We start from the raw sequence: 23,947 nt of genomic DNA, 5'->3' as shown, positions 1-23,947 counted from the left end.
TATAAAATATTCCCCCACTCTGAAGCATCACACTACTACGAGCACGGCCATGGCCCTTTATAAGTATTGTCCACAAAACAAATCCCTCCTTTACGCTACGCTAACACTCTACTTCCAATTATATTACCGCATGCACCACCATGAAACTCTCTTTTATTGCATCCTACTCCTCTTAAGACAAATGTTACGTCCTCGTAACTCGCTAATACTAAACCCTTAGCTATATTATCTCATTATCCTCATCACCACCCTATGTCAAAGATAACGCCTATAACCTCATTTCCATAATCACTCCTATTTCTCAAGGCTCTCTTACTTCAACAGTTCTCATACTTCAAATCAATCTGCACACCCCTAACCTATACCATAAGGCTCGTAGCAAAATCACCATACTAACTCTCCATTATCACCGCAAACCAAAGATACCTCGCTATGTAAAGCACTTATCTTCCGAAGCATAACTCACGATCCGCACTCGTTACGTACACGCACACTAGATCCTCAAGTTCTTTCTTTCATTACCGCAAAATTCATACACAACTTAACATGACACTAATTTCCCCAACACCCCACACTCACTGTCTCAACAAAAGATTATGAACTACCTGCCGCTTTCAGCTCATTACAACACATGATCCACGAATCATTTCCCATTACCATGTCTACCGATGTCTCATCTGAAAACAAGATCAACATTACCGTAACAACCTCTCACAACCGCGTCCCATCAACAGATTATCACTATCCCATGACAACAACGAAACATATACAACTCTATTTCACATCATACTCTACCTCATTCCCAACTTAACCTAGTAACGAAAACATAAATAAGCAAGACAACCGTCTATCAAAGACAAATCGAAACTCGTAGAGAGCTACATCAAACAAAACAACAATCCATGTATAATCGGTATGTACTTTCGAAACTCGAATCATAATCACCCCGCCTACTCCACCACAACCGGTGACGGCATCACAACGCCGCCACCAACAGCCACACCGTAGTGCGAAAATACCCGCATCACAACACTAAATATCGAGCCCGGATCACCACCCGAGGCACCACAACCACATCGATAGACATCACAACTACATACGATTCCATAAATACGCTTCTAAAATAACCTTTCGGACAAGGAAACTTACTCCAATCCACTTTACTCTATCACAACGCAACATATTATATGAAATAACAGATAAGCATCTCATGAACATCATCTCTACCATTTCACTAATACACGTGTGTTATTAATACACATAAAATTATAACTAGCCATGTCAAATTAATCAAATTATTACCTTTTTGGATATCATTCAATTAAACTACCGTGTCCAACATATATATATTACAGAACATTCATAAAATAGCTTTATAATTATCACACCATACCACTTCTTGTGAGGTCCGAACCTCACACAAACATTTACACATATCATAGACCCGTAATCACAACCAACTAGTCAATCCCGACCACGTAAGTTACCACTCAACAAAGGTTACCCGTCCCGAGCTTAACTCGCATGCCCTCATCACATTCTTCCATTCGCATCACCAAAGACCTTCGCCATACATAACCATACAACTAACACTCATTATGAGAAACCACCTCCTAAGACTATGTCTTATACTTCCCGACAACCATACTTTTATCAATTCAGGTCTTTTACAAAATCAGCCTCTTTAGAATTGCCACTTTTCTAATATACACTTTTCCTTAACCACTAGTCAAAGACCATAACACTACCACTGTCCGGACATCAAACCTCTTCACTCATCTCTAAATATCATGATTTCTTTTCTATCTTTGGTTAACATCCCAAACAACGAACATCGAATCCATGAAAAAAATTATCTCAACATTCTTCCCAATATTTTCCTTAATTGAATCATCATCCATTTCTCCACCAAAATCTCATATCATGCAGATATTCTTCTAACTTCTTACTTTCCTTAATTCCTCGAAACTCATTATCAATCATGTTGTCCTGAAACTCCTATATAACCTTCAGCTAACATCTTCGTGATACTATCACACATTTCGATGATTCCTTACCTTTACATCACATAACTCCGGTGAACATTTTCCTCAGCTTACTTTTATCCTTCTTTTCTCTTTACACTCAATAATACCAATTTAATAGCTCAACTCCTTATTACTTCTATCTAACCCTTTTGTGCACCAATTACCTTCTCATCGCTCCAAAACTCAAATCCCATTATTTTATATCGATATCATCTCCCTCTTTCTTACCACAAATATTCTCTTATTATGTCATCAATCACCCTTGCCACTAATACATCCATAGAATCAACGTTCTTGTTCAACAATTGCATCTCCTTCTTACATCTCTAGAAATCAAAATTCCTTTCATACCGCCAATTACCCAAGGAACTCACACAGTAGTTTCATCTTTTAATAAACCTCCCAAACTCACTCACTGTCTATAAATACACCTCGCGACATGTCTCCACAAAGTTCACTATATATTACTCTTCTCAACCCCTTTAAACGAACTTTCACTACCTAAATCCATAACCCACACGACTCCTAACCATTTCCTCCATAACTCTTTACACATCTCAACCCGCCACTATCCACATTCTTACTTTCAATCTTTTCATTCTCACGTTCATTATACTCACATCATCCCTTGTCTATATTCACTTATTTCTACATTACTCAACACACAATCATATCACTCATCCCGTCTCGCAAAACGTGCGCCTTGCCTCAATAAACTATACCAATCTCCCTTTTCTTTTTCCACCATCTATCATAATCACTCATAATTCATGTCCTCCCCACCGAACTCATACTCATCATAGTGCCACTCTTTACAACATAAGATTGGGTAACTTACGCTTCGGACCAACACATACGTAAAACAATGCATAAAGAAGTAATACAACACCTTTGAATTAAACGTAATATGCAACGAATGTCAAAAGACAAACATACGACCCGAAATACGCATATGACCTGTACAGACCCCACTCGATCGAGTACCTGAACCTACTCGATCGAGTTGAGGCTACTCGATCGAGTGCCCAACATGCTCGATCGAGTGCCCCGACTCCAACCCAAATAGACCTTCTCGATCTCGACTTACTCGACCGAGTAGCCCTCTTACTCGATCGAGTGACCCCATACTCGATCGAGTGCCCGAGGTACTGATCGAGTGCCCGTAAACACGATTCGGTCAAAATAACGACAAGTACCCACTCGATCGAATCAAACCCACTCGATCGAGTCATGCAGACTCGTGAATACTACCCGCATGTTATCTCACATACCCTAACGTACTATGCATTCATTATTATTTCAACATTATGATTACAACTACGCATTCAAATCACACGACTCCTCATACAATCAACAAAATAATCTACTTCGTGTTATTAAGTGCCACGTTATAAACAACCATCATGCTTTTCATCCAATTCGTTATACAAAACACATATCATTGAACCTCTATTCTTCATGTTACTACTTACCAAAAGTCAAACATTACCACCTATCATGCTCATATAACATTCAACTTTCAATCATGTATTACTCGCATGTTTTAAATTTTCATAACTTTTCATAACACAAACCACACCCATACACTACAAATCCTATTTCCATGTTGCTAATACAACAACATTACAAATCCACTTCATCACACATCATCATATACGAACTACATTCTTTTTCTACCATATCATTCATCATTCTCATATACTTTTTCAACGATTCCAACCAACATGTCAACCAACTATCATGCAACATACTTTCAACAAACCATATACAACACAATTAACATACACGTCACACATATACCCACGGACTCCACGTTCCCATACCATGTGACTGGCTTAAGTATCATGGGGCCAAGATTTTGAAGTGAGGGCGCCTACTCACCCAAAACCTAGCATCAGCCGGGGCTCCCATTACACATACACCAGGTTCATTTTATTAGACTCCCTATGTTCATTATGTTCATTTGTTATAGGTTCCAAGATCGTCGCTCTGATACCATTTGTAACACCCCCATACTCCAAGTGCCTTACCAGGACCACTCAGGTATAAGGATACTACCATCTCGGTTGCCCGAGGTACTGAATATCATAAGACAATAAAGAAACGTACTTTTAAAGTAATTATAGATTAAGTGATTACATGTTCAAACCAAAACTAATAAAAGGAATTACAAAGTTCTCATACGGTCTACAAACTAAAACTATCAAAGCTACTAGACTTCGTCCGACTCGGCGAAGACTTCTAACTGCCACGTGATGACTCATCCCAGCTATCCCATACGCGTCATATCACACCTGCTCAATAACTGCTCACCACCCCCGAATGGATCACCACAGTTTTTAAAACATTTAAACGGGGTCATTACTAATCACACAATTCAATACATATATCAACAATAAGATAAACAGACAGCTGAACTGTCACACACACACACACACACACACACACCAACTCCCATCGTCTCAATACTGACTGTCCACTGGACCAGCCCTGCCAGTGGGGGACCGCAGCCGTTCCCACCTAAGCCCCGCTCATCGTACGAGCGATAACCCTGTCCATTAATGTGCACATCCCCTTTCGTGGCGGGTTCCACTAAGGGCGAAACTAGGGCGTGAGATCACTCCCGCAAGTGACCCCACTCAGCCGAGAACGCATCTCGAGAACCATCAACAACACAACCACAATCACAAACACAATTACAATCATCAAATCAATTAACTAACTACAGCACATCACCAATATCCCATTATGGGACTAATACTGAGTAGGAAATCCTACCTGGATAGCACAACACGCAGACAAAAGATCTACAAATGTCTCAAAACGCCTCTTCTATGAACTCTCCTCCTACCATACAACACATAGATACTACTATTCAATTACTATTCATAAAAACCCCCAATTCCTAAATTGGGGTTTCACTAATCTTAACAAAACATTATATAAATTACATTAAAAGCTTACCCTCGACGCAAGGAATCCAACGACACAAACTACGATGCAAACCGACCGTCTGAACTCCGGGAATTGTCAAGAACGCGATTAGGAAGAAGACAAGTTGCTTTCTCTCTTAAACAGGTTTTAGGTTTTGTAAAAAGTGATTTAGAACAAAGACGAATTGGTTTAAATACCTTAATCGCGTAATTAACAAAACCCGAGAAAACTCCCCATAAAACCGGACACTCGATCGAGTACCCAAGGTACTCGATCGAGTACCCCACTACTCGATCGAGTACCCCACTACTCGATGGAGTACCCAACAGTCAGAAACTATTTTATTTCGCAACTTGCCCTTACTCGACAGAGTAAGGGCTACTCGATAGAGTACCCCAAGACTTATAAATACGGAGTATTACAGTAATGTAACATTCCGTTTGATGTCTATGAGTGTCTTGGTATTGGATTTGATAGTTGATGATATTATGGAGCTAGCAGCATTAGAGGATGGTAGTTGGTTATGTATGGAGTTGGTGTCGTGAAAGATATATATGTGGTAGATACGATATAGTGAGTCATGTTGTGGAAGTAAACATAGTTGGTAGAATGGGGTTAAGAGTTCATGTTCTATGTTCGGTCGAGTTCTTGAGTCCTTAGCTAAGTTGTTGTGTCTTGGTCGAGTCTGGATGGTTGTTTTTATGTATGGGTTGAACTTCGGGGACGAAGTTCCTTTTAAGGAGGGAAGACCGTAATACTCCGTATTTATAAGTCTTGGGGTACTCTATCGAGTAGCCCTTACTCTGTCGAGTAAGGGCAAGTTGCGAAATAAAATAGTTTCGACTGTTGGGTACTCGATCGAGTAGTCAGGGGTACTCGATCGAGTAGGGGGTGCCGATCGAGTACCTTGGGTACTCGATCGAGTGTCCGGTTTTACGGGGAGTTTTCTCGGGTTTTGTTAATTATGCGATTAAGGTATTTAAACCAATTCGTCTTTGTTCTAAATCACTTTTTACAAAACCTAAAACCTGTTTAAGAGAGAAAGCAACTTGTCTTCTTCCTAATCGCGTTCTTGACAATTCCCGGAGTTCAGACGGTCGGTTTGCATCGTAGTTTGTGTCGTTGGATTCCTTGCGTCGAGGGTAAGCTTTTAATGTAATTTATATAATGTTTTGTTAAGATTAGTGAAACCCCAATTTAGGAATTGGGGGTTTTTATGAATAGTAATTGAATAGTAGTATCCATGTGCTGTATGGTAGGAGGAGAGTTCATAGAAGAGGCGTTTTGAGACAGCTGTAGATACCGTCTGCGTGTTGTGCTATCCAGGTAGGATTTCCTACTCAGTATTAGTCCCATAATGGGATATTGGTGATGTGCTGTAGTTAGTGATTGATATGATGATTGTAATTGTAATTGTGTTTGTGATTGTGGTTGTGTTTGTTGATGGTTCTCGAGATGCGTTCTCTGATACCATTTGTAACACCCCCATACTCCAAGTGCCTTACCAGGACCACTCAGGTATAAGGATGCTACCATCTCGGTTACCCGAGGCATGATAATCATAAGACAATGAAGAAACATACTTTATTAAATAAGTTTAAGTGATTACATTACAAACCCAACTGTACATAAAATACAACTGTTCTCAAACTATAAACCAACCGAAAGGAACTGTTCTAATAAACACAAATGGAAGACTAAAGACTCGATATGTGATGACTCCATCCCACTAGATCCCACGCGTATCCAAGATATACCGTCAAGCAAAACCGCTCACCACCCCGAATGGATCACCACAGTTTTAAAACATTTAAACGGGGTCAGTACTAATCACACAACTTATATATATATATATATCAACAGTAAGATACACAGACAGCTTAACCGTCACACATACACACAATTACTCCAATCCCATCAATCTCAATCACCGACTGTCCACTGGACCAGCCCTGCCAGTGGGGGACCGCAGCCGTTCCCACCTAAGCCCCGCTCATCGTACGAGCGATAACCCTGTCCATTAATGTGCACATCCCCTTTCGTGGCGGGTTCCACGAAGGGCGAAACTAGGGCGTGAGATCACTCCCGCAAGTGACCCCACTCAGCCGAGAACGCATCTCGAGAGCCATAGAAACCAATCACAATCACAATCACAATCACAATCACAATCACAATCACATATTAAACAACTAACTACAGCACATCACCAATATCCCATTATGGGACTAATACCGAGTAGGAGATCCTACCCGAAAGCACAATACGCAGACGGTATCTACAAATTTGTATCAAAACGGCTCCTCTACGAATTCTCCTCCTATCATACATAACACATAAACACTACCATTCAATTACTACTCATAAAAACCCCCAACTCCCAAATTAGGGTTTCATCAATCTTATCAAAACATAATATAAATTATACTAAAAGCTTACCCTCGACGCAAGGAATCCAACGACACGAACTACGATACGAACCGACCGTCTGATCTCCGGGAATTGTCAAGAACGCGATTGGGAAGAAGAACTAGTTGCTTTCTCTCTTAAACAGGTTTTAGGTTTTGTAAAAAGTGATTTAAAACAATTACGAATATGTTTAAATACCCTAATCGCGTAATTAACAAAACCCGAGAAAACTCCCCCGTAAAACCGGACACTCGATCGAGTACCCAAGGTACTCGATCGAGTACCCCCCTACTCGATCGAGTGCCCCAGCTACTCGATCGAGTGCCCAACAGGTCAGAAACTATTTTGCTTCGCCACTTACCCTTACTCGACAGAGTAAGGGCTACTCGATAGAGTACCCCCAAGACTATAAATACGGAGTATTACAAAATCTTTCTTCAAAATACAAAAATCCAAATCTTTCAAAATGGCCTAAAAAGCTCAAAATCAACAAAGTCAAGTCGAAACTCTGCCAAAATTTGAAAAATGTGTGAACTATTTCAAAAAAAATCAAACTTCAAAGTCAACACTCCTACGATCACACACAACGATTGTTTAGGACAACATTTCAAAATCAACTTTCTTCTAACTCACGTGACACACGCACGTCTTTTGTTCTCTTCTTTTTTAATCAATCCACGAGTCTTGTCTGAGTAAGTGTGCAAAATAGTCGAATGTGTCTTGATTCGTCGTCGGTTCTTATCCTCAGCCCAAGATGGTCAGAACAAATGAAAGCGCAACAAGTGTCCATGGTCCCGAAGAAAATGGTAATAGTCAAATCCTAACCGCGCTACTCCGTCTTCAGACTAGTCAAGATATCGCCTATGCTCGCCTCCAAACAATCAAAAATCGCATAGTGGCTGTAGAAGCAAGGTTCCCTCCTACGGAGGAGCCTATTCCCAACGCTCTATTCAATGACGACTCTCCACAATTCATAAACGATTCTTCCCCAATCCTCACCGAAGCTGAAAAGCGTCTTCAATATTTAGAAGAGCAATTGATGTACCTCAAAGGGGATGACATTTACAGGGAAAATAGCCAAAAGTATGAAGCAATAAATGTAATACCTCCATACACCAAGTGCCTTACCAGGACCACTTAACGCATGGGAATACTACCATCTCGGTTACTCGAGGCAATGTTTATCAAATTGACCAAAAAGAACATACTTTAGATAAATAAGTTTAAAGTGATTACATCAAAACCGACTGTAAAGTAAAGTACAACTGTTCTAAAACAAAACTACAACTAAAGTAACAAAAGTATTATGATAACACAGCGCAAGACTACTATCAGACTCGTGGCGACTCCATCCCCCAGCTAATCCCGCTTGCATCCTAGTATACGTGCTAGAAACCTGCTCACCGCCCCCGAATGGATCACCATAGTTTTTAAAACATTTAAACAGGGTCAGTTACTGATTACACAAAACTAATATGAGAGATTTCGAATCTGGTCAAGGAAATTTTATATGTTGTCACATGCATTTTTAATATATAAGAGACACACACACACACACACACACACACACACACATATATTACCCAAACTCCGTCACAACTCCACACACTTGACTACACACTAAAGTGTGTAGTCCTGCCAGAATACCCACCGCAACAGATATTCCTCGCCACCAGTGGAGGACCGCAGCCGTACCCACCTAAGCCCCGCTCATCTCATCCGAGCGATAACCCATGTTCATTAATGTGCATATCCCCTCCTGTGGCGGGTTCCACAGAGGGCGAATCAAGGGCGTGAAGCCACTCCCGTAAGTAACTCCACTAAGCCGAGGACGCACCTCGCGAACCATAGACAATTACACAATCAATTATGCAACAACAACTCTAACATAAAACACACATGTTATAAATCAACAATAAACACAACCACCATCAACAATTTGTAACGCCTCCGAAAAGCAGACAGGCAGCTCAAAATAGCTCTTTTTATTAATAATAGACAGCAACGGAATTATAGGGTGTCACCGCTGTATTTCCCCTCCGGAAAATACAAGGCTTATAACAAAAATAAAGTTAAATACACTTTTTAAAGCTAAAAACTAATAACTCTATTACATATTCATCCTATTGGGTCATTGATCCTATCTGAAATTCCTCACACTTGTCATTCCCCGACACTTGTACCTGAAAAAGAATGAAAGTAACGGAATCAGCCAACCACGGGCTGAGTATGACTTCAGTCACCTCCACGGCCCTACTTACCTCCATTTTAATATTTTACTTCTTCTTGATCGCACAAGTACTGTAAAATAGGTCACATGAAAACACCCAAATAATTATAAATAGACATGCATAACCTGTCATTTTAGAATGCAATAACCCACTTTACAATCATACCGGTCTACCATTACTGAATAGAGAGACATTACGGAGTAGAACCCCCCCCCCCCGGGCTAAGCCCTCCTCCATGTACACAAGATCCCAGGTCTAAGACTCGTGTAAACCTCCTGACACTTTCACCAGTAATATTCAGAACCGTAGTTCAAATGGGGACGTGCCCCCTTCCATGTACACAGGATAAATTTATAATGTCATCTCTCTCCCGTAATCGTATTCCGAATGTTACAATTGGCCAATAGTACATTATAACAGAAGTATTAACATGACAGTCATATGTTCATACAAAGACAGATAATATAACATGTGAGCAGTATAATAATAATATAACAATATACGGTCGATAATACTATACAATAATCATTACATTATTACTTATTTCTATGATGAAGGGCCCCGAAATCATACCTTACTCGTATCCACGGAGCAATAGGCGTAGTGTGTATGTACCATGTACCCTCAACCCTTCTCTCATTTCTTTCATAAGTCTTAGTTAATATATGAAAACAATGATAAATGTTTAGGTTATTTATAGCCATAATAGGTCGTCTATTTTAGCCAATATAGGGATAATTTAGCTTAGTTGGGAATATCTCCTATCAAAGGACAAAGACTACGTTTCAAGCTTATCAACATGTGATATCATGTCTATTTGGATTCTTAAGAGCTAAGAAATGTAAAACATATCTAATAAAGGAATATATTTATATATTTAAAAATATCTCACATATTAGAGTAACGTATGCACATGTCTTAGCTACATTATACGTATATATAACAAGTTTGTGTATATTATTCTCACTATTTTTTTTTCGGAATATTACATTCTGCCCTCCTTAAAATAAGTTTTGTCCCGAAACTTGAAAACAAAAAATGGAAAATGGAAGAGTTAAAACTTTAATTTTTCAAAACTTAAGAGTGTTACAAAAAATTAATTTAATAAAATCTTTCAATCATATATATGAAATGAGTAGAAAATGTATGTCTTATATAATGGAATACAGGAATTCATGTCGCGAACAAGAGTTCGAGTAATCCAATTCAAAGATAAACTCAATCATGTGTTAGTAGGTGCTGAACTAGTTATTAGAGGTCCATAATAACAAGTCCTAGCATCCTAACAACTAAACAAATCAAAAGGAAAACAAAAACTGAAAATTTCATTTTCAAATTCTTAATAAAGATGAACATTTATTTTCTGAATATACAACATTAAATTATTAAAATGCACCAAAGACGAACTTGAATTAGTTTGAACTTTTGTAATACGATAAATAGAATAAGTTACAAAATTTCGAAATTATGAAAACAATATTAAGATATAATGAGTGGAAGGATAAAGACTAAACTCTTAAAGGTAGAATGTCCCAAAACTTTCTTAATGTAACACACACAAATAAATATGCATATATCTCATGAGTCTGGCAACTACTGCAATGCACGCGCTAGAAAAACAGTTCACCCCACCTATACATCATTAAAGCAATGTATGAATTAATAAACAAGTCAGTTAAACAAGTAATCCGAGACACTTTATATCTACCCTACTCTCTTTTAGTTAGTTTCTATGTGTTTGATACAAGTTTTATACTAGATCCAAGAATCTTTTTCCCTGCTAGACGTATGGCCGAAGGCTCAAAACGCGGTTGCAGAGTTTGCTCTGATACCATTTTGAAACGCCCCCGAAAAGCAGACAGGCAGCTCAAAATTGTTCTTTTTATTAATAATAGACAACAGCGGAATTATAGGGCGTCACCGCCGTATTTTCCCTCCGGAAAATACAAGGTTTATAACAAGAATAAAGTTAAATACACTTTTTAAAGCTAAAAACTAATAACTCTATTACATATTCATCCTATTGGGTCATTGATCCTATCTGAAATTCCTCACACTTGTCATTCCGCGACACTTGTGCCTGAAAAAGAATGAAAGTAACGGAATCAGCCAACCACGGGCCGAGTATGACTTCGGTCACCTCCACCGGCCCTACTTACCTCCATTTTAATATTTTACTTCTTCTTGATCGCACAAGTACTATAAAATAGGACACATGAACACAGCCAAATAATTATAAATAGACATGCATAACCTATCATTTTAGAATGAAATAACCCACTTTACAATTATACCGGTCTACCATTACTGAATAGAGAGATATTACAGAGTGGAAACTCCCCTAGGCTAAGCCCTCCTCCATGCACTACTACAAAATTCGTTATGGACATCAGTCGATGGACATCGGATTATCTGGAAAACCGATGTACATAACATGCACATCGGTTGTTTGCAAAAACCTGATGTGCATATAATTATATGTACATCGGTTGCGTTAAAAAATACATGTCCATTATTTCTGATTTTAAAGGACATGTGATATTTAATAAAACTCATGTCTATATAAAAGTCATGGACATGGAACATTACATTTAACTGATGTGCATCTAAAGTGAAAATTATAGGCGGCAAAAATATTTACCTCACCGCCATCACTTATAATTTTGACTACATACATTCTTGCCCAAATCCTCTCCCTCACTCTCAATCCTAAATCCTAACCCCCAAAACCCCGTACTCTAGGGAGGAAACTGGTGAGATAAACGTATTACTCCCTCCATTCAACTCTACATTACATGTATTCCTTTTTCGTCCATTCAACTCCACATTGCACATTTCCTTATTTGGTTGTACTTTTATTACTATAATACTATAATTCCACTATTAAGGCCCACAAATTACACAAAATCATAACACTTTCTATCCATTTGTTGTACTTTTAATATTATAATATAGTTTTCTTAATATTTGTGCATAAAGCATATATGCAAAGTGGAGTTGAATGGAGGGAGTACATAACTTATTAGCTTCTCTAATAAGGAAAACCATTCATCAGTTGTCTCTTAAACAAACCCTTCAGTTTGTCACAGAAACTCCAACGCAGAACCCTCCATCGTCAAGCGTCGCCTTCCATCCTTTCTTCTATCTTCAGGCAAATCCTAATCGTCAATCGTCAATCGTCAATCGTCATTCTTTTCTACATAAAATAGGTAAAATCTCTCACTTCAGTAGTTTCAATTTAGTCAATTAGAATTTGTGTGTATTGTTTTTAAAAATTTGAATTTATCCTAAACTAGTTGTAGTATGGTGTTATTTCTATTGTTTTATGATTGTATGGGCGAGTTGCTCTTGAAATTATGGTGTGATTCAAAATATACCTTATTAGGGTTTGAGAAATTGTGGTTTGTGGGTAATGGGTGTAAAATTAGGGATTTAATTATGTGTATATTTGATGTGCATTACACGTCGTTTTGTTTGGGCAAGATCCATGAACCCTTTCTTTGTCTTTTATGCCAGGTTTGATTGATTGTTCATTCTTGAATTAAATTGCTGATGGTTTTCGCGAATCTCTCATATACTTACCACTATTCTTAATTGCTATCATTTTCTAGGGTTTTATTTTTTACTCCATCCGTCCCAGTCATTTGTTTACCATTTTCATTTTAGGGTGTCTCATTCATTTTACCCTTCTATATTAGGCATGCCTCTAATGGATTATTTGAATTTTGATCATCTCATTCCATCATTTTCCACTTGTCATCTAATAACACTACTCTCAAATGGTCTCCTCCCATTTTCTTAATCTTTGTACTAAAAGAAAAGGTAAATTAAATGACCGGAACGGATGGAGTATATCTTTGTGAAAGTTTTATGAGAGGTTGAGTTAGTAGAGTCGATCGACTATGTATAATGTTATTCTTCTTGCAAGCAGACAAAGTTAGGAAAAGTTTATATTCATCCAACAGTGAGCTAGGTGCCCAGTGACAGTCTCAAAATCACAAATGGAAGGCAAATTGGTAGGTGGATTATGGTTATTAATTTACACTTGGAACCCATCTTTCCCAACTAATCCCAAATTATGTAGATATAACGAGCTAGATGTCAGGATTTTCTATGTTGTTTGATATTGTATTTTGAGTACTTGTATCAGTATTAGATGCGTATGGTCTGTATCAATATTAGATGATTCCTGTCTGGTGTTATGACAATCTTACCTTGATCATACTCAGATTGTATTTTTCACTTTTTGTTAAATGTTGGTGTGTAGATATGGATCAGAGAAAGAGCGAGGGCAAGAGCATCATCAGTACTTTGTTTCTAGCTCTGATTATAAAGTCGTTAGGACTGACCACCGAGCCGAAATCAACTTTCTTAGTCCTAGTTCATTCCTCTCGGCTATTCATCTGGATTATGACACTCCTATTATCGAGCATGCGTTGCCTAAGGTATGAAGACAGACTAAGTTTTTCATATACGACATTGAAAAGTATGATCTCTAGTATATTAAGTTGTTTGCTTTATTTTGTTCACTAGAAGGCTAAGCTATTTGGTTTGAATTAAACTTTGAGAATTACTATAAACTGATTGTTACTAATATAACTTTAGCAAGAATTGTTGGCTATAAAATGAAAGTGATTCAATGTCATTGGCCTTAAACACTATTTTTAGAAATTAGAAATTGGCCTTAAACAAATTTGTTAAAAATCAAGCTCTACCTGTGAAAAATAATGCTCACTAGTAATGTCAGTGGTCTCTTCTTTCGTTTTACACTTCAGCTAATTGACATATAGGTAGCAAGAATTTTTCATTGGAAGCAAGGTTTAGCTAATTGCTTGTGCAATAATGTTCACTAGTAATGGTCTCATCAGTTATGTTACTCTCTGAACTGCTGGAGTACTAAAAATTGCTACTTGTCAATGTGCTTTAAGATAAAGTATAATGTCATTTACTCATTGTTTCCAACTGGCTACCTGACTGAAAATATTTCCATATTATGTTGGCTGTTGACTGGCAATTGATTAATACCAGGCACCCTCAAGGTAGTGCAATACTATAAATTTTACATTATCAAGAATTTGTTTGTGTCGTCTTAGTAAGTAAATCATGTTTATCATCTTCCTACCTTTGGAGAGATGGAGTGAGAGTACATTTTTCATTTGATGACAGCTCAAGTACCCGAGTCAATGGAATTTTTTTTTGGTTTGAAGTCTTAAAGAGTTGAAGGTTGTGTTAAGTTTCACTTTATTTGCCATACAGGTGATGGGTTCGGAGAAGGATATGGCATGCCCGGTCAAGGCGAAAGTGGTAAATTGCGTATGTCAGCTAGTCCCAGCGAGCTTATTATAAAAGCTGCCAAGAAGTAAGCTATTTGTTTCCGTATTTTATTCGTGGCACACATAGAGAATTTTTTCAAAATGCATGAATTTCGATACTTATGCTTCTTTGCTATTTGTTGATATCTCCTCATTGTTGTTGACAGATCTAAGGAGAACAGTATGGAAGTAGTGGCACTATGTCCGGGTTAACTTCAAATTTGTCATTTACTCCTGTTCAGGTTCATGCCCTCTCTTATTGCTTGAACTTAATGATTACTATTCCATTTCCAAACAACGATTTTTTTTGAGATCTCAAAATGCATGTTGTGTTGGTATTTATGAGCCATGGTTCATGCCCTCTCTTATTGCTTGAACTTAACTTCAAATTTTGTTTTCTCGTTAACTTTGTTGTGTTGAACCAGATTCTCTTGGTAATATGCCCAATGGGAGATGAGCAAATTTGAGGCTGCCAAGTAGTCTTGTCTCTTCGGCCTTTTTTTTAAACAATTAGTCAGTTTACATATCGGTTTATATTTTTGTATAGGTTAGTCGTCTAAGTGAATTTGACACATTATGTAGATGAAAGTTTTTTGTAATTGGCTTTGGATAACCGATTGATTGTATACAAATATTTTTTGTTGATTATGGAATCATTTTGCATTGTCATCATGTGTACGACTAATATGGGCAACAGCGTAATATTTTTTTTTTATAAAAAATAATAATTATAGACATCGGATTTTCGCAAAAAACTGATGTCCATTGATCAAATAGACAACGGTTTTCCTAAAAATCCGATGTCCATTGATCAAATAGACATCGGTTTTCCTAAAAATCCGATGTGCAAATTTTAATGGACATCGGTTTAAAATCTGATGTCCATTAATCCACAATGGACATGACCAAACTCTACATCGGTTGTGTATCCGATGTCCATATAGCGAAAAGTCTGATGTCCATGACAAGTTTTGTAGTAGTGATGTACACATGATCCCAGGTCTAAGACCCGTGTAAACCCTCTGGCACTTTCACTAGTAATAATCAGAACCGTAGTTCACATGGGGACATGCCCCCTTCCATGTACACAGGATAAATTTATAATGTCATCTCTCTCCCGTAATCGTATTCCGAATGCTACAATTGGCCAATAGTACATTATAACAAAAGTATTAACATGACAGTCATATGTTCATACAAAGACAGATAATATAACATGTGAGCAGTATAATAATAATAATATAACAATACACGGTCGATAATACTATACAATAATCAGTACATTATTACTTATTTCTACGACGAAGGGTCCCGAAATCATACCTTACTCGTATCCACAGAGCAATATGCGTAGTGTGTATGTACCATGTACCCTCAACCCTTATCTCATTTCTCTCGTAAGTCTTATTTAATATATGAAAACAATGATGAATGTTTAGGCTATTTATAGCCATAATAGGTCGGTCTATTTTAGCCAATATAGGGATAATTTAGCTAAGTTGGCAATTTCTCCTATCAAAGGGCAAAGACTACGTTTCAAGCTTATCAACATGTGATATCATGTCTATTTGCATTCTTAAGAGCTATGAAATATAAAACATATCTAATAAAGGAATATATTTATCTATTTAAAAATATCTCACATATAAGAGTAACGTATGCACATGTCTTAGCTACATTATACGTATATATAACAAGTTTGTGTATATTATTCTCGCTTTTTTTTCTTCCGGAATATTACACAATTATGTAACCAATAACCGAGTAGGGAAACTCTACCTGGAAAAGCAATCACGACGATCGTCACAATCAGCTAATCAGCACGTTCCTCTACGAAGTCACCTCCTATCAATCACACAATCATACAATTATCATCTAACAATCACAAATACTCCCAAAACCCCCCCACAATACCCAATTAGGGTGTAATAACCCATATTTTAGATATTCTTTTAAAAAAAAAAAATAGAACAATCTACACATTACTCCACCGTCTCATCATTTTTCATAGATTTCCTCCCCTTGCTTTCCTTTTTACTTCTGACACCATAAACAAATAATTAATTACTACATCGCTGCTAGCCTCGCTCGTCGGATCCGCCTTTTATAGCACACTGATGTATGTATTTTCTTTTCTTTAATTCTTTTACTTAATTAAGTTGGGGTTGTTTATTAAGATAAAAGTAAGATGAATTATTATTTGTGTATATGATTGTATTCTATCTTTGATTGTATCATATTTTCCTTCAATTTAGTGGATGTAGGTAATTATGAATCATTCAATAACAAGGTTATTGTTTATATGTGTTTAATTGATTATGGTGCGATATTCCTATATAGCTGATTATAATGTTTGTGGGCATAAAACAATCTTTTTGAGAGCCCATGTATGTATCCAGTAGGAGGTTGTGCATATAGAGCTATAATTGAAATTATAGGCTGCTATTGTCGTCCAATTGCCAGTAAAGTTTAGCCTCAGTTCATGTTAACGGAAAGGAAACGAGGCTTCGAGTGCTCGCAAACTCCAATTTGTAATTAAAACTAAAGAGAATTAAATAAGAAGAAGGGTACAATGAATTTCTGTTGCCCTGCTCTTACATATTTTATTTGCTTTTCTACTATAAAAGTAACTATAATTAGATTATTCTATTCCAACCATCATGGCCATGATTTAGGATCGTCAATTGGTGTTTTTGGCTTGATATGCTTATTGTCAGTGATTATTGGCTCCCTTACTTCAAGCTAATTGTTATATTCCTTGATTCTTGCTAATCATACTCAAATTCAAGATCCTTAGTTGATTTGCGGAATCTTAATGAGCGCTTTGTCTTCCGCATGTCCCTTGTTATAACAGTTCGTTGGTTGGAGCTATAGGTAATTATTACTTGGTATATTGGTTGTTTTTTTTTTTGAGGATTTGATGTAATCGTTTTATTGGTGTACAAAGACCGAGTCCTAGTTACGAGTTAGGTTATAATAAGCTAAGTTAATTTAGTTACTAGAGTGAATGATATAATTCGTTTGATGGGTGTATCGATTTGTAAATCCTCTATTTATTCAAGCGTATTAGCCAAGTAAAATGAGTAAGTACTCGACTTATGTTATTTTTGAAGTAATTATACCATTTTCTTTGTAATATGACAACTCGACTTTCTTTCAAAATTTTACAACTTATTTAGCATATCCGCTAAAACTCAAAGTCATAAAACTAGAAAGTTATAGTTTGGTTCATAACCCGCAGTGACGATCCGGGCATACACAAATGCCTATAGAAGTTATAGTTTGGCTCATAACCCGCAGTGGTGAGCCGGGCATGCACAAATGCCTATAGAAGTTATAGTTTGGCTCATAACCCGCAGTGGCGAGCCGGGCAAACAAAAATGTCTTTAGTAGTGAATCCTACCTCAACAATTAGATACTCTTGTTAGGCGCTACTCTTATGTTAGGCGCTGTGGTGACAATGTCACATAGAGGTATGCACATTAAATCTGTGGCCAGTCATTTCTTATTAACCTCTTAGTCTCAAGGAAGTAAGTTTCTTACTAAATAATTATTATCTACTCGGTTTTATTTATGTGCTAAGGTGAACTATATTGACTCTAATATTATTTATAAGTAGAGGTAGCTAATATTATTTTACTATAGCTAGAGATATGTTATTTATGATAAGGAAGTGTATGTGGAGATTTGAGGAGTATTATACTATTAGTAGCTAAGTGAATGTGATTGCAGGAGCACACTATGTGAATTAGGTTGGTGTGCATATGTTCACAGAAGGCAGATTTTAAGAATATAAAGTTTGATATTGGTTTTTAAGTTGTGATATTTATGAGATTGTGGTCTTTGTATTATATATTCCGTTGTCGTTTCCTTTGATCTCGATTTGTGGGCGAGTTACTTGGAGTTTTATACTCCAAGTGTTGAGCAGGGTACTCGGTATCGTTTGACAGTATGGATATTGAGATTGGTTACTAGTATTGAGCCCTTAGTGTGAAGTTATACTTTGGGTCCATTTTGATCATGGTTATTACAAAGATAGTTATTGTATTTTGGAATCGATATTAAGATAGAAGTATTGTTTCGTGGTACTTCCGTTGGTTCACTCACCCCCTTGTTTAAGTCATTGGGTCGATGATGGGAATATTGTAGAAGTTGAGATATCGTGAGTTTATTCCTGGTGTTGCGAGAGTGTGACATGAAATAATGGAGTTAGTGAGTGTGCTGTAATATGTGAAAGTGAAAATATTGAGAAATGTTTGAGTTTATTGTGGTTTATGTTGTGAAATAAAGATAAGAGGTAATTATAGAGAGAAGGTAGAGAGAAAAAGAAAGAGACAGAACTGTATATTATTCCATTATGAGGAGGTATATATACACATACAATGATGGTAGACTTTCCATAAGATAATACACTCTAGAATATTCTAAGATATGGACATCCATATAATATTATACTATAATATTTCATAATACTCCCCCTTGGATGTCCATCACTAAAGAAGATGTCTCGTTAAAAACCTTCCTAGAAAACCTCGTGGGAAAAATACTAGTGAAGGAAAAGAGTACACTAATCTTCAAACACACATAACAAGCTGCCTCGTTAAAACCTTTCCATGGAAAACCCAGTGGGACAAAACCATGGCTAAGGAAAAAAAGTACGGCGCGTGCTACTCCCCCTGATAATTACATAACTTGATGTATCTTAAAATGATCCATACTAACTTGATGTATCTTAAAATGATCTATGCTTTGACATTCCTTCTTGATGATCGTTGAAGTAATACCCATTATGGTTGATAAACTTGAATCTTCACTCAATAGAAATTCATGACAACTTGATATCATATTTCTTTGACAACTCACAGTCTCGATATAATCATTTCATAACAACTCTTGGATCATCATTTGAAATAATAATTCCGCAATAGTGATATAGAATCTCGTCAATAAACGATATAACATTATATATCTAAATCAATTGTCATCTCAACAATTACAATGACGTGACTATAGCGTAATAATGCGCTTATAGTGCTACCTCGTTAAAAAACCTTGCTAGTAAAAACCCGTTGGGACAAAAACCTAGTCAAAGGGAAAAAGAGTGTAGCCATCATTCCTTAATTCCTTGTATTTAAGGAAAATCAATCTGATAATTATTGAATAAATCATCCAATTCCTTTGAGCGATTTTCTTTGCTAAACCATATATGTATGGATTCACATTTTTCATTGTAGTCTTGACTACATTGTTTTCCAATTGTTATGGTACTTCTGGACCATAAGCTAATTTCATATGTTTAGCAAGAAGCTCATTTCAATAATTATTCTCATATGCTCAAACTTCAGGTTGAGACAATAACTTTTCAAATAAACTCTGTAGGAGTTTTGATGTTCCACTTTCGGAACTAATCACGATATCTTTCAATCGTATTATAGAGGTTTAAATATTTCATCAAGAGTTTTCAATAACTCAAATTGATCAACCATTAACAATTGATGATCATTTATAAAAGGCTCCTACTGGGAGTTATCCTTAAAGGAGTATAGATCATAATATATTTCTCCTTTCCAACATTATCCATTCAAAATTATATTATGAAACATGGGCATGCATATGATATGAAAATAAGTTATAAATAACATATCCTAAAATAATCCAATAATAATAATGTATATAGTAAAACTAAATGCAGTGATGAACTTATTATCTATATGCACATGATGATGACTCGATAATGCAAACTGTACAGTTTCCTTTTCCAATATTTATAATTTAAATTGATTTCGGGTTAATAACTGGACATCTAGTCCATGAGCTCATTTATAATCATTGATTATATGTCGACAATCAAAATGGACTTAAATTTACGATCCCCATTTATAAAGTCCATAAAATATCGCGCGCAAATATATATAGGTTCTATAAATATATCGATATAATTTCATCATTATCTCTTGATAATATCAGTACTGTTTAATGATATCTGAATCTGAATATGTATGTGGTACCATTATATTTATTTAAGCCATCTATTATCCTTCAGATATCGTGTCACTTCAGGGACACTTCAAATATAGCAATTATATATCATACCAACTGCTTAAACTTGCTATTTCACATTCATTGGAACCGTCAATTCATATTGACTTTTATTATAATACACTTCAAGTGTATATACTTGTGTTAATCTGGTAAAACATATGGTTATATCAAATTCAAAAACCTCTACTCAATGAATTTAACGTATAACCTTCTGAACTTTTGGTTCAGTATGGAATCAATTTTATTTTTACCAGTTTTAACTCACTTTTCTCCCCCTAGGGTGGTAAAAACTATAACCAATGTATAGTCTAAATATCTATCATAACCACCTTAGATCTCAATGTCTCATATCATCGATGAGAATTTATATGGGCATATTTGTACTATAACAGATATTTCTGGAAGAAATGTGTAATGCGGTTGGATTTTTAATGTGCTGATTTACAATGCCCAATTTAAGAGATCAACGATTTTATATAACAATCTGAATGTGATTTTTAATCACGGGAACTACTCAGAAAAATCATTATGTGATTACACTCAATATAATGTCAATCCATACACGAACATTTAAGTTCTTTATTCAATATCGAGTAGTGTTTAGATCTCCAACATCATACATATTCAATCTCAGTGTAGTGTCTTGCCTTTAATAAAATTTCTACACGAGAGAATTTCAGCACTTATCTTTTCTTGAAGATAAACTCAAGGTTTATCAAAACGGGTATAGTAAGAACCCGGATGGCTTTAATTTGTCACATCTGAATCATTTCATGTCAACTTTCTTACTTTGCCAAAAATACACGGCAATCTTTAATCAGAATTGGATGTATTTCAATAATTTCACTCATCACATGCCATATTTTTGTTGAGTATATTCATCACACTAATCTTATGGTTAGTAATACTTTATCCAACCGAATAAATGATGTGACATATATATGACACAATAGGTGTCTCATATATGTAGGCAAGACTCGTCAATATTCTAATAAGGAATATATTACTCTTTGAGTATTTTCATATGACCTTTCATGAAATATTCACTTTCATGAGATATTTTCATTTCTTTCAATGAACAAATTTGGCTCAATAAGACCACATCATTAAGCTCAATTAAGACTTCTTTACTTGGCTCATCAAATGCCATATTATTAGGCTCAATTAAGGCCGCAATGTTAGGCTTATCATAACGCCATATTCTTGATCTGTGTTACAAACAGAGTTTTTATGAGATGTCACATTCACTTCAAAGAATGGATCAAATTCATATCTCATATACTGTTCAACTTCAGGTGAACAAGAATCAAGTCGCAAATAAATTTGTCTTTTATAAAGATCGCTTTAAATTGAACAGCGGTTCATATACTGATAGACGTGGACTTCTGGCCACTTACACTTATACAATATTAATATATTGTACTGATGAGACGGTGTTAAATTATTACACACCTTTTAAAACTTTGAACTTCAGGTCAAAGTCATTACGTGGACATATTTGCTCATCTTTATAAAATAAATCTTTGGAACTTCAGATCCAACATTATATGATATGTCCTTTATCAAAAATTTGTTTACCATATAAAAATTGACATAATGTTTCCTTTTTTGAACTTTCACTTATTGTAATAACATAGGCAAAACACCATTAGTAAAGTACATATATACGCATTTACGGAATATAATTTGGTTCACAATTTGCTCGGGAATGAAGATCAAACAAAATCACACTAGTTGTCACATGCGTACAAAACTTATAGTTCCAAGTTTTTAATTTTGATTCAACATGGTGGGAAGACCACACTTCTCATGCAACACCATAAGCGAATTATATATGCGTACACAAGAGAGTACACTTAAACTATCATAACATATTAACATGTTGACCATACATACAGGAAGACTAATAGTCTCATGTCAATGTTTATCATAACAAATATGTTCCCAATACATCACTTGTTTGATCTAAACTAGCAACAATTATAACTAGTCGTATAAGCATGGTTGTCCCAATAAAATATGTGATACATGGATCATGGATGCTATAAAGTTTATACTTGCTGCTATCGCTAATCAATGTGACACTATTAAAATACGAGACGCTATTAAATTTACACGCAATTAGAATTTTGGAGTCGGTATGGCAGTCAATGTGTCAACTATATGCATGTGATTATAGACAATTATGGACATGTCAATGTTTACGCAACAACATAATGAACGAGTAAACTAATTATCTTATGAACAATATATATCATATAATTCAACAATTAAGTAATATGAGTATAATCTGTCTATAAAGTAATCAACATGTGAGCATATATATTAAATTCTCATCGTAACCCATAACACCATCATAATACCTTAAGAGTTTGTTTTTCCAAAATCAAGTTCAATTATTAAGACAGGATGCTAGCTATGGGCCAAAATAAGCAATCACAAATATTTTATTAAGTAATTCACTTTCACCATAATTTTCTTCATTGAGATGATACCATGATTTCATTAAGGTTTCAATTAACTATGATACCAGTATTATTTTTAAATTTACGTTTCTTATTACTCGGTAGATAATAGTAATGAAAAGCGTACTTGAATCAGCAAAGTAATAAAATAAGATCTGATACGAACCTCCAAATTATCATATCTAAATAATATACGAACAAATTCAGATTACTAATTCTTTTTCGCTCAGTCGGTTAAAACTCGTGTTGATAACGTGTTGTGAAATAAAGACAAGAGGTAATTATAGAGAGAAGGTAGAGAGAAAAAGAAAAAGAGACAGAACTGTATATTATTCCATTATGAGGGGGTATATATACACATACAATGAGGGTAGACTTTCTATAAGATAATACACTCTAGAATATTCTAATATATGGACATCCATATAATATTATACTATAATATTTCATAATAGTTTATAATAATAGCATTATTACATTATATTTTTTCTAATTTTACGTGGGAATGTTTCCACGATATGACCAAAAAT

At 35.9% G+C, this 23,947-nt stretch overlaps 1 long non-coding RNA gene across 1 annotated transcript; it reads left to right on the top strand.

Moving 5' to 3' along the window:
- Positions 1 to 12,644: 12,644 nt before the first annotated feature.
- On the top strand, positions 12,645 to 15,580 carry LOC141599640 (uncharacterized). Its single transcript, XR_012523882.1, has 5 exons — positions 12,645 to 12,807; positions 13,866 to 14,043; positions 14,855 to 14,957; positions 15,078 to 15,152; positions 15,336 to 15,580. It is a non-coding gene; the product is annotated as an uncharacterized LOC141599640 (long non-coding RNA).
- Positions 15,581 to 23,947: the final 8,367 nt, after the last annotated feature.

This window comes from Silene latifolia, chromosome 9 (genome assembly GCF_048544455.1).
Source record: "Silene latifolia isolate original U9 population chromosome 9, ASM4854445v1, whole genome shotgun sequence".
NCBI lineage: Eukaryota > Viridiplantae > Streptophyta > Magnoliopsida > Caryophyllales > Caryophyllaceae > Silene > Silene latifolia.
This window is presented reverse-complemented; position numbering and strand designations above follow the sequence as displayed.